The sequence below is a fragment of the Diabrotica undecimpunctata genome, chromosome 1 (genome assembly GCF_040954645.1).
Source record: "Diabrotica undecimpunctata isolate CICGRU chromosome 1, icDiaUnde3, whole genome shotgun sequence".
NCBI lineage: Eukaryota > Metazoa > Arthropoda > Insecta > Coleoptera > Chrysomelidae > Diabrotica > Diabrotica undecimpunctata.
This window is the reverse complement of record NC_092803.1, coordinates 123263673-123274392: the sequence shown is the minus strand read 5'-3', so window position 1 is coordinate 123274392 and position 10720 is coordinate 123263673.

Sequence of the window (10720 nt, the reverse complement as noted above, 5' to 3'; positions counted from 1 at the left end):
AAGTTACTTGTTCTTAAGAAGAAAATGAATTTGAAATAATTCCGTCTTAAACAACTCTTATATGACCGACAAGTCAATTTAATTTCGTCTTAAATTCGTCGTTAAAACTATCCTAAACACAAATTATTCTTTTGAACGCTGAATCTCGACTGCCTTTTGACTCTCTATATCTAAAATGCCTTCTTTAGTCATGGTAGGGGAGAGGCTTGTACCTTGGGCCAGCTTGTACCATAAGCCACCCCATTTTTTTTTTAATTTGGCGCGCGAACTCTCTCTGTTATATATATATATATATAACAGAGAGAGTTCGCGAACTCTCTCTGTTATATATACTCGCGAACTCTCTCGCGAGTAACTCTCTCCGAATATAACAAAACAGTTTTTTTAGGTTAAATTCATATTCGTTTTCTTTTCGGCCGAGTCTTGTACTTTTGACCACTATCACGTATTGTACGTTTGGGCCGCGGCCCAAGGTACAATCTCTTGTAGGTGGATAAATAAAAAGAGGTAAAAACAGTTCTTGTTTCTTTACAGATGCTTAGAAGCAAAACCGGCGTAAAAAGAGCTCCGGAAGATCATGAAAACCTATTAAAAGCATATAATGCAATTCAAGAAAAGCAAATATCGGTCCGATTAGCTGCAAAGGAATTTTATGTGTCACGGACAACACTTCAAAGATTTTTGGTCCGTGGTCCCAACAATTTCCTCTCTTATGGTGCTTGCACAGTCCGAAAAGTATTTTACACTGATGAGGAGAACGACTTATGTCAGTATTTAACTCAAGCGAGTCATATGCATTATGGACTTTCAAGTCGCTCTTTGCAAACTTTAGCATTTGAATACGCTAAAGCCAACAATAAGCCAGTCCCACCGTCCTGGAATAATATTTATCGTGCCGGAAAACAGTGGTTCCTTGACTTTATGAGTTGCTTCACTCAGTATGCCTAGCAGAAGCACTGATGATGGAATAGTCATTCCGAAAACGTTCTGTGATGTAGCCCAAAAGGTATGTATTATACCTTTTGTAAAGGATTTTTTAAATAAAATTTTTGTGATTTATGAATTTAAAAAGGAAATTATCTCAATCCGATAAGCCAGTTTAAAAAGAAGAAAACTTATTGTAAATCCAAGGAAAAAAATTGGATTGTTTTGCCAGTGTGTGAATATACATATATTAAATACAGAAATTATAACAGATTCAATAAAAAATCACGTAATACTACTCTTGGATTTTCTTACAAAGAGACGACGTTTTAATAAAAAATCACAATTTAATATTAAAATAATACCTATATAGGGAACATCCATAAACTACGTCGTAACAAATTTGGACTTTTTAATATCCCCCTTCCCATTCATCGTAAAGCGTCGTTTACAGTCGACGCAATCCTCATGTCAACGTCGCAATTGCAACTCATGACCCTCCTTTTCAGCGATGTTTTTTTAAAATTCAATGTTATGTCTGGATTTTTTAAAATTAACTATAAAACTTTGTTTAAGAATGTATCATAGCAAGAATAATTAATCAAGATTAATAATCACAATAATTAAAAAAATAATATTTATAGAGACAATGGGGACAAATTGAAATACACCAAACGAGCAAAGAGTAAACTCCTTCTTTACGACGTAATTTATGGATGTTCCCTAAAAGGTGTTAACATGTTTTCCAAAAGATATAACAAAACAATCAAAAGCCAACTCATACTTACACATATTTTCGTATCAGTTTCATTGAATGATGCACATGAGATTAAGTAATACTTTACTTTTACTATCTATATCAAATAATGAGAAACTATAGCTGGTACATAACTAATACATCGTAAATAAATTGAATTGAGTTTGAGATGAACTGCTTTGGGAAGCTAATTTGCTTTAAAGATCTGGCCTATTAATGGATGTCAAAGTCGAATCATTAGCAAACATTTATCGTAGACTTAAATTGCAAAAGAACTAAATTAGACCAAATACACAAGAGACATAAAAAGGAAGAAATAAATATTTTGGAAACATACATATTACACGCAGGTTGTAATATAGTGCTGGCGGCATATATGAAAACTGAGTCGCTGATGGCTAGGTAAGATTTTAGCCAAAAGAATCGGATATTTTAAAACTGCTCGAGGAATAACGTAAAAGGAGAAATTACAAAAGCAGAACATAGAAAACCACTTGTTTGCCATTGCTAAATAAAGAAGAGGGCTTAAATTATAAGAACACATAATACGTATAACAAACGAAAAAAAAAATGAAAGTTTATCTAATACAAAAAAAAACCACTGTTGTATTATATTCATGATCCGTAAACAAGAAACGATAGCCTCATCCAGTATCTCGGTTGCAGCTCTGGGTAAAGTTTTTACGCAGGAGTAGTTAAAGCGGTAATAGGTTTATCACCTTTTATTCGAATCGTCCCAAGCGAGGATTCCAGAATATAACTTGAGTTTGATGAAATAAAACTTAATTCAGTGTAGGAATATAAGCTTAAGGTCGAAATTGTAGGAAAATATTCATTGACGCAAGCAGCGTTACTGAGATACCTATTTTTAAAATTTAATCAATCGGTATTTTGGGATTTGCCACCAAAAATGATTCCAGAAATTATAATGAAGTTGTACGAAATAAACTCCAATATATAGAGGTACGAACAAAAAGCAGAAGGATTCCAGGTCTCTGCACTATTGTCTGAGGGAATTAGAAAAATCGACTCAAAAAAAGGTTTTTGGGGGCTCAAAGAAGGAAGCTGACCAAGGAGAGAAAAATGGCAGAAGGGACTTGGAAGGATGAAAATCCTCACAAGAAGAAGACCAAGACTACCGAAAATAAAGATATGCCTAAAAAACAAGAGCAGGAACATTGGTAGAAAAAATCCCGCTCTGAGTCATATACTCCTAAAATTGACAAGAACGAAGCCAAGAAGCGTCAAATTATCTCGAAAGGGGTGAGCTACAGCGAAGAGACCGAGATGGGTGAGCGCCATCCCGATTATACATCAAGCCAAGAACCGGCAGACTTGGTACGAAGCAAACTACTGGAAGTACTTTATGCTGCCCTTTCGGGTAGTGGCAGCGTTCCTCAATTTGAAACATCATCATTTAACGGAGGAGTACTATCATTGCGAAAATGAGGTGACAAAGAACTGGCTTAGGGAGATGATTAAAGTGCTGGGCACTCTCTGGGAGAGGGCGAGTTTGACAGTGTTTGAATTTAAGGACCTTCCGGTGAGAATCAGGGTCCTGATAGAAGGTCCAAAAGTAGAAAGAAGTAATAGACATTACAATAGCCTCAAATTTCCTGAGCAATTTTAAATCAGAATGGCATGTGTCTGAGGAGGAGAGCTGCTCAGGCCAAAGACACATTAGAGGAAAGCGGTAAAAGTCACTTATTGGAATCCACGTTCAACCAACTGGGAGGCTTATAAAGAAGTTCTAGGCCAGCATCTGTCGAGGATGAGGAGAATGATAAATGACGCCCCGGATCTAGAAATGGCAGTGAATGATCTAAATGACACTGTCATTCAGCATTCCAAGATACCTGCCTTCTAACGGAGAGGAGTTCCACCATGGATACGCCATGGTAGAACAAAAACTGTCTATTTTGAGGAAAAGGATGAGGAAACTATTTAACACAGCCTAAGTAACCGGGGAGTGGGGAGAATACAGAACCACACGGAAATAATACGATAAAGCTATAAGAGAAGCCAAGAGAAATACATGCGGAAGCACTGTAAGGAAATTGAAAGCACTCATGCTTGTGCTAGACTTCAAAAGGTGCTATCAAAGAAGAGAACACAACCAATTAACTTAATCCAAAATGACAAGGACGAGTATACCAATACAGGAAGAGACATGGCTGAAGAGCTATTCAGAGTGCACTTCCCTGGATCACAAATAGTTGAATCACCAATTCACTATGAATCAGTAGGCAACGAAGCTCTGCAGAGGTCCTCAAGAACTAACTGGTACAGATTGTAAACTATGAAAAAGTAGCATGTGCAATAAACTGCGAGCCCTATAAATCACTAGGAATCGATGGTATATATCCAGTGTTATTACAAAAGGGACCGGAACTTTTGTACAGCAGAATATGCATACCTAAAGCATGGAGAGAGATTAGAGTAACTTTCATCCCTGAACCGTGGACGGGAAAAGGCAAAGTCTCTAAGACCAATAAGTCTAATATCATTTCTACAGAAGACATTAGAGAAACTGATCGACAGGTATATTAGGGATGAAGCATTGGTACACACTCTAATACATCACAAACAACATGCCTATACAGCAGGGAATTCAATCGAGACAGCACTTCACAGATTCATAGAAAAACTGGAGAACACAATTGAAAATATGCTCTATGCTCACGAATGGAGGTAAAGTATCTCGGGGTTATACTAGACTCGAAACTTACCTGGAACCGACAATTAGAAAAGATAACAAGCAGTACAGTTACACTACTTATGAGGGTCAGACGTATGTATGGGAAGAAATGGGGATTAAAACTGGACATGGTACACTTTGTGTACACCATGGTGATCAATCCCTCAATAACCTATGCAGCGACGATGTGGAAGACTAAGACACAGCTGCAAAAGCCAAACTCAGCAAGGTGCAAAGACTTGCGGGTATGGGGATAACTAGTCACATGCGTACTACTCCAACAGCAGCTATGGAGACTACTACGCCTACCCCCTTGAATTTGATAATACAAGGAGAAGCAAGATTCTCCTTGAGGATCACAAAGGACAATTTTAGTGAGAAACCAGATCATATAGGGTGTCTATTCCAGACAGGAATGTATGGAGAAATAAGAAGTACCATAACTAACAGGGTAAGATCTGGTATACAGATGGATCCAAAACTACAGAAGGCACTGGCGTGTCAAGAAGTGACGTCTAGGTTGGTGTGGGCCTGCATCAAAGAACTGAATGAACTGGGAGACCGGAACAAGGTTGAGCTTGTCTGGATACCAGGACATCAGGGCATCGAAAAAGCAGATCAACTTGAAAACAGACGATCTGTTTTGGTTTTTAATTGGTCGCATTGCTCCTGTAGTGATCTTTTCCCGAGTACGTATCCATCTTATACACATATTTTATTATATTTTTTTCCTTTGTTGCCAGCTATGCCGATACCTTCTACCTTTATTATATATATATATATATATATATATATATATATATATATATATATATATATATATGTATATATATATATATATATATATATATATATATATATATATATATATATATATACACTTGAGTGCAAAATAATCGACTCAAAATTATTTTGCGAAAGTACGTCTCCTGTTCCAATCTAAAAAGTGTAAATTTAAAAATATTTAGTGTACAGTCATTAACCTCGTTATTGAGTTTTAAAAAAGTTTTGTTTTTTGGTGAATCGGATGACCTGTTACAAAGAAATAATGCAACACGTAGAGACGGGTTCAGAATTTAACTCATTGAAATCGACACGCTCCGACTTAACGCGTTCGGTTAACATCATACGCATCAATTTCCGTAGCAACCCAATAATACATCAGTCACTCATGTTCGCAACTGCATTGCAAATGAATACCACATCCGTCAAAGCACCTAGTAGTAACATTATTGATAGAAGGCCTAAGCCAGAGGGCCGTCGCAAATCGACTAAATTTAAGCCAATCTGCTGTGTCCCGAGTGTATCGTCAGTACCAAGATACTGGTGATTATGTCCACTGATAAGGAGGAGGCCGTAAACGAATAACAACGGAGAGATATCATCGATTTGTTGTATCCAAATCACTGAAAAATCGACATTTAACTGGTGCTAATGTCAAAGAAGAGCTTAGAGAGGTCCGAGGTGTGGTTATCAGCGTTTGGACAGTCAGAAGAAGACTAACAGCAGCCAACCTGACACCAAAAAGAGCAGCTACGGGTCCCAAGCTAACTGCAACACAAAAGCAAAGGCGATTAGAATTCGCTCGCGAACATCTGGATTGGGGCGACTTATGGACTTATGTTAATGGAGCCAGGTATTATTCTCCGATGAAAGTAGGATCTGCCTACATGACAATGACATGAGGCGTCAAGTTTATAGAAGGCCAGGAGAGCGATTTCCTCAATGTTGTATACGTTGTATAATTGTGTTATATGTAGCGGTGCTTGTATGTTTTGGGCAGGCATTTTCATAGATGGTAAACCCAGTTGGTTTTCGTGCCTGGTGGAGGACGTGGAGGAGGTTTAACGGCGGATCGTGGGATTTATTAGTGATGCCTTTATTTTAATGCACAATAATGTGCCATGCCATACCACACGACTCACCACCACCTATCTGACTGAGACCGGTATACCTACAATACATTGGCCTGCGTTGAGTCAGGACATAAATCCAATAGATCATGTTTGGAATAAGCTTAAACGAAGGGTCCGGGACAGAAATCATGCATCAAGGAGCATAACGGAATTGAGAGCTGCGCTAAATGATAAATGGGGAGCAATGCCTCAAGAATTTATTAAAAAAGTCATCCGATCCATGCGAAGTCGATTGGAAAGTGTAATTAGGAGCAGGGGAGGTAATATCAAATACTGAAAAATAAAGAAATTCAATTTGTAATTGATGATTTCTCTGTTCATAACGTCTTTCTTGCGTTAGTTCCAATGATAAATATTTAGAAAACGCGATTCGTATTGCATATTGTTTTTATAATGCGTCTTCCAAATAATGCAATAGCAGTTTTTGTAACTTTAATAATAAAGTTATTGCTTGCACATTACATCTATTTATTTTCATACTTTTTACATTGAAACAGAAGGTGTAATCTCAAATATTGCTTTTGAATCGATTGTTTTGCACTCAAGTGTATATATATATATATATATATAGTTCAGAACTTTGTTGGTCTTCAGTGGAGAACCATCTAAATGAAGCCAAATGTTCGTTTAAAATTTTTTAAATATTCATATTATGAACATTATTTTCTGCAAAGTTTGTGTGTTTTTTGTTTTTTGTTTTTTCTTTTTTGGTTAAGTTAGTTTTAAATAAGGAGTAAAGTGTACAGTAGATATGATAACATCGATAACATACTACATATTGAGTTAGAACTGATGAAGCTTTAGAAATATAAAGCGAAACGTTTTCAATAAACTTATGAAGTAGTTGACTTCTTTTTTTATTTGCCAACCTGAATGACCGATTAAACCTCTGAATTCACTAGTTGAATACTTTAGATATATATATATATATATATATATATATATATATATATATATATATATATATATATATATATATATATATGTATATATTTTAAGCCCTCTTCTCTATTCGGATTGCCGAATATAGGCCTCTCCTAATTCTCGCCATTCATCTCTGTTGTTTGTAAGACGTTTCCACATTGGCCCTGCAGTTCTTTTAATATCGTCACTCCATCGCATAGTTCGACAGCATATTTTACTTTTGTTCTATTACGAATGTTTTCATTGGTTTTATGGTCTTTGAGTGAGATACCCAGCATCTGTCGTTCCATAGCTGTCTGAGTTTTTCTGATCTTCTCCATGTTTATTTTAGTGAATGTCCAGGTTTGAGCTCCATATGTAAGTACAGGTAGGATACAGGAATTAAATACTTTGGTTCGCAGTCTTTCATCTACGTGTTCTATCTCTATCCCTTCGAGGTTTATCATAGGTTTGTCATCTTTGTTTATTATATATATATATATATATATATATATATATATATATATATATATATATATATATATATATATATATATATATATATATATATATATATATATATATATTACAAGAGAAGAGCACAATGGGTAGCAGACTGGTATATGTAAGAACTGCTACACTTAAAATCCAAAAGCAAAATACCATTCCTTTTCACATTATTATAAGCTAAATGTAGCATAGTGTATTACGTCAATATGTCATAAATAAAAGAAAATCATCAAATAAATACTGTACATTACCTTTGTAAAAATTTAACGTAAATTCAATATAAATGTATTAATATTAATTATGTATGTTCAAGAAAAAAATCGAAAATGTACAAAATACACGTCACAATGTTTTTACATAGTACCTACTTTATTTTTCATTCAATCAAATCGAAATAATCTTCATTCTTATTTTCAATTATATCAATTAAAGATTCTGCTCTCATTACAAATTATTTCGATACGTACTTTAAATCTGCGCAAAGTATGAAATTGGCTTTTTATTTTGGGGTTCTACGTACAGAACCTATTACCCCGTTTATAAAAGAAGTGTATTATTGTATGGTGTTACACTATAAAATAAAATGTTTAGATACCAGTGAATAATTTGTATATCACTACACTAACAGGAACAATATTGTTAGTATTTTTCTTATTTTATTTGTATATTTATAATTCGATATGAAATACACATTTATCATATTAGCGAGAAGTTAAATGACTTAAAAATAAAAGAAATCATCAATTTATTATCAGCTTAATATAAGCAACAAAGAGAAGAGTTCATCTCAATGAATCACAAAGGTAATGAAGGGTCTGCCATATTTAAAAGAGAAGGTAAAAATCCTATAATTAGATTGAAAGTAAATTTTGCACACGACGGACTAATAAAATACAGGCTGTTTCATTTAAAATAGAACAATCTAATATTTTGACCACCCTTAAAAAAATTTTGTTACAATAAACATCTGCTTAAATATGACAAATGGTCTATTATTAAGGCTCAAGAAAAAATTTGTCTCCTATTCTTAGATATTTAATTTTTTCTGAAACCTTATATTATCAGAAAAATCAAAATAAATCAAAACACCCCGTATTTAGGAATATGGAACCCTTATAAAAGCATATCTATTTTTTTAAATATAGGACGTTCGATAAAAAAATATATCTTTGATATACCACTCTTTTTTGGACCACCCTGTATAACTCACATCATTTTTAAATTATAGTGTTAATGGTCCTATATATTTCTACAAAGAAAAAAACTTTGGATATTAAGTCATTTTCGGTACAGAGACCTCTATATGTTGATTCCCTTAATCCGTTCACTTTTACACCATAAATATATAACGGATACTAAACACAATTGTTAAATTAGAATTATTTTATTTGACGTTTCGGCCTCCAAATAAGAAGCCGTTTACAGAATAAAAGTTTTGAAACATTGAAAAACTGTTTTGGTTTTGTTACGTTAAAAACAAAACTCTTCTAATGTAATCTGTGTCAGTTATAGTGACAACTTTATATAGATTTTTGTATTATAGATACATTATATATATTTTTTTGTTGATCCGAAAGTCATGCGAGCCAGCGCTCTCACTTCAATGTGAGTAACCTAAAGGATTTATGGTTGAAATCTCGGGACACGCCACGAAGACAAAAATTTTAACGTAACCTAGTAGTTTAAAATCTAAAATGCATTTGCGACTTAAATTAAAATACGCTCGAGGATCGGATCGGTAGATGGATGGTACGGTCAAGTTAAAACTAACGGCTCAGTATCATTCATTTGACCATTCGAGATCGAAAGCCGTTGAGTTGCTAGAAAACAATAATTTACATAAAGTAGAAGACTTTAAAACAACCTTATCAATATTTTTGAGATGTGGTTCTGGGAAGGATTTACTAGAGGATATACCATTTAATTATATTACATAAACTGTAATCAAATGAACTATTCTACAGTAACAATTTTTGTCCGATAGGGATTTTTAAGTTATTATTGATTTCAAGTAATTAAATGAATTATGTATCAATAAAATCCAGGAAGGCATCTCAAAATTACTGACATTTTAGTCTATTTTAAAGTTTTCTGCCTTAAAATTGTTACACCATGTCATTATAAATCATGCAAATGAAATTAAACTGTAGAAATTATATTCTGTAATAAAACCGAAACAGTTTGTTTAATATTCAAAGCCTATATTTTAAAAACGGCTTCCGACCTGGAGGGCCAGATCTTCACATAAAATAGTTTTATTTCAAAATGTGTTTTATTTTCATTAAAAATTAATTATTTTAGATATACAGAGATATATAATGCGAATGACTTTAAAATATGTATACAATGTACCTATTGTAGAAAGTAAAAAAAATGAGGGGGGAACCGCAGAAGAAAATAAATGTATCACTCTAAGAATGAGTGAATCAGAGTACAAATTTGAGAAGGTAACAGAATTTGAGTATAACCTTCGAATCACAGTTACAAATGGAGGAGGCGAAGAGAGAGAAATAGATAAGCGGTTGTTGAAAGGCAGCGAAGCAGTAGGATCAGTAAACGCACTGTTGAAGGCAAAAAACGTGTCCATGGCAGCAAAGATTCGAACTTATGACACAATAGTAAGGCCAACAGTATTGTGTGCATGTTAAACTTGGATAATGAATCAAAAAGAAAAAATATATAGATATTTAGGAGAGGAAAATCCAGAGAAAAGTCGTTGGTGGGATAAAGGAAACTAACGGGGAATGACGCAGAACAAACCAGGATCTAATGGAGATTTATAAGACACCCAAAACAACGCAGAAAATCAGGGCACAGAAAGTTAGATAGTTGGGACATGTTTTACGAATGCCCTCGATTTCTCGATGAGGGTTTACTTTTTTTGAATCAAGGAAAATATGTGATTATCACGAAGAGATAAAGGGAAATGTGTTTGAAGAATATTTCGAGCAAATGATTGCATTCATACCTAAATATTCAGTTATTGTGATGGACAATGCAAGTTCCCACTCC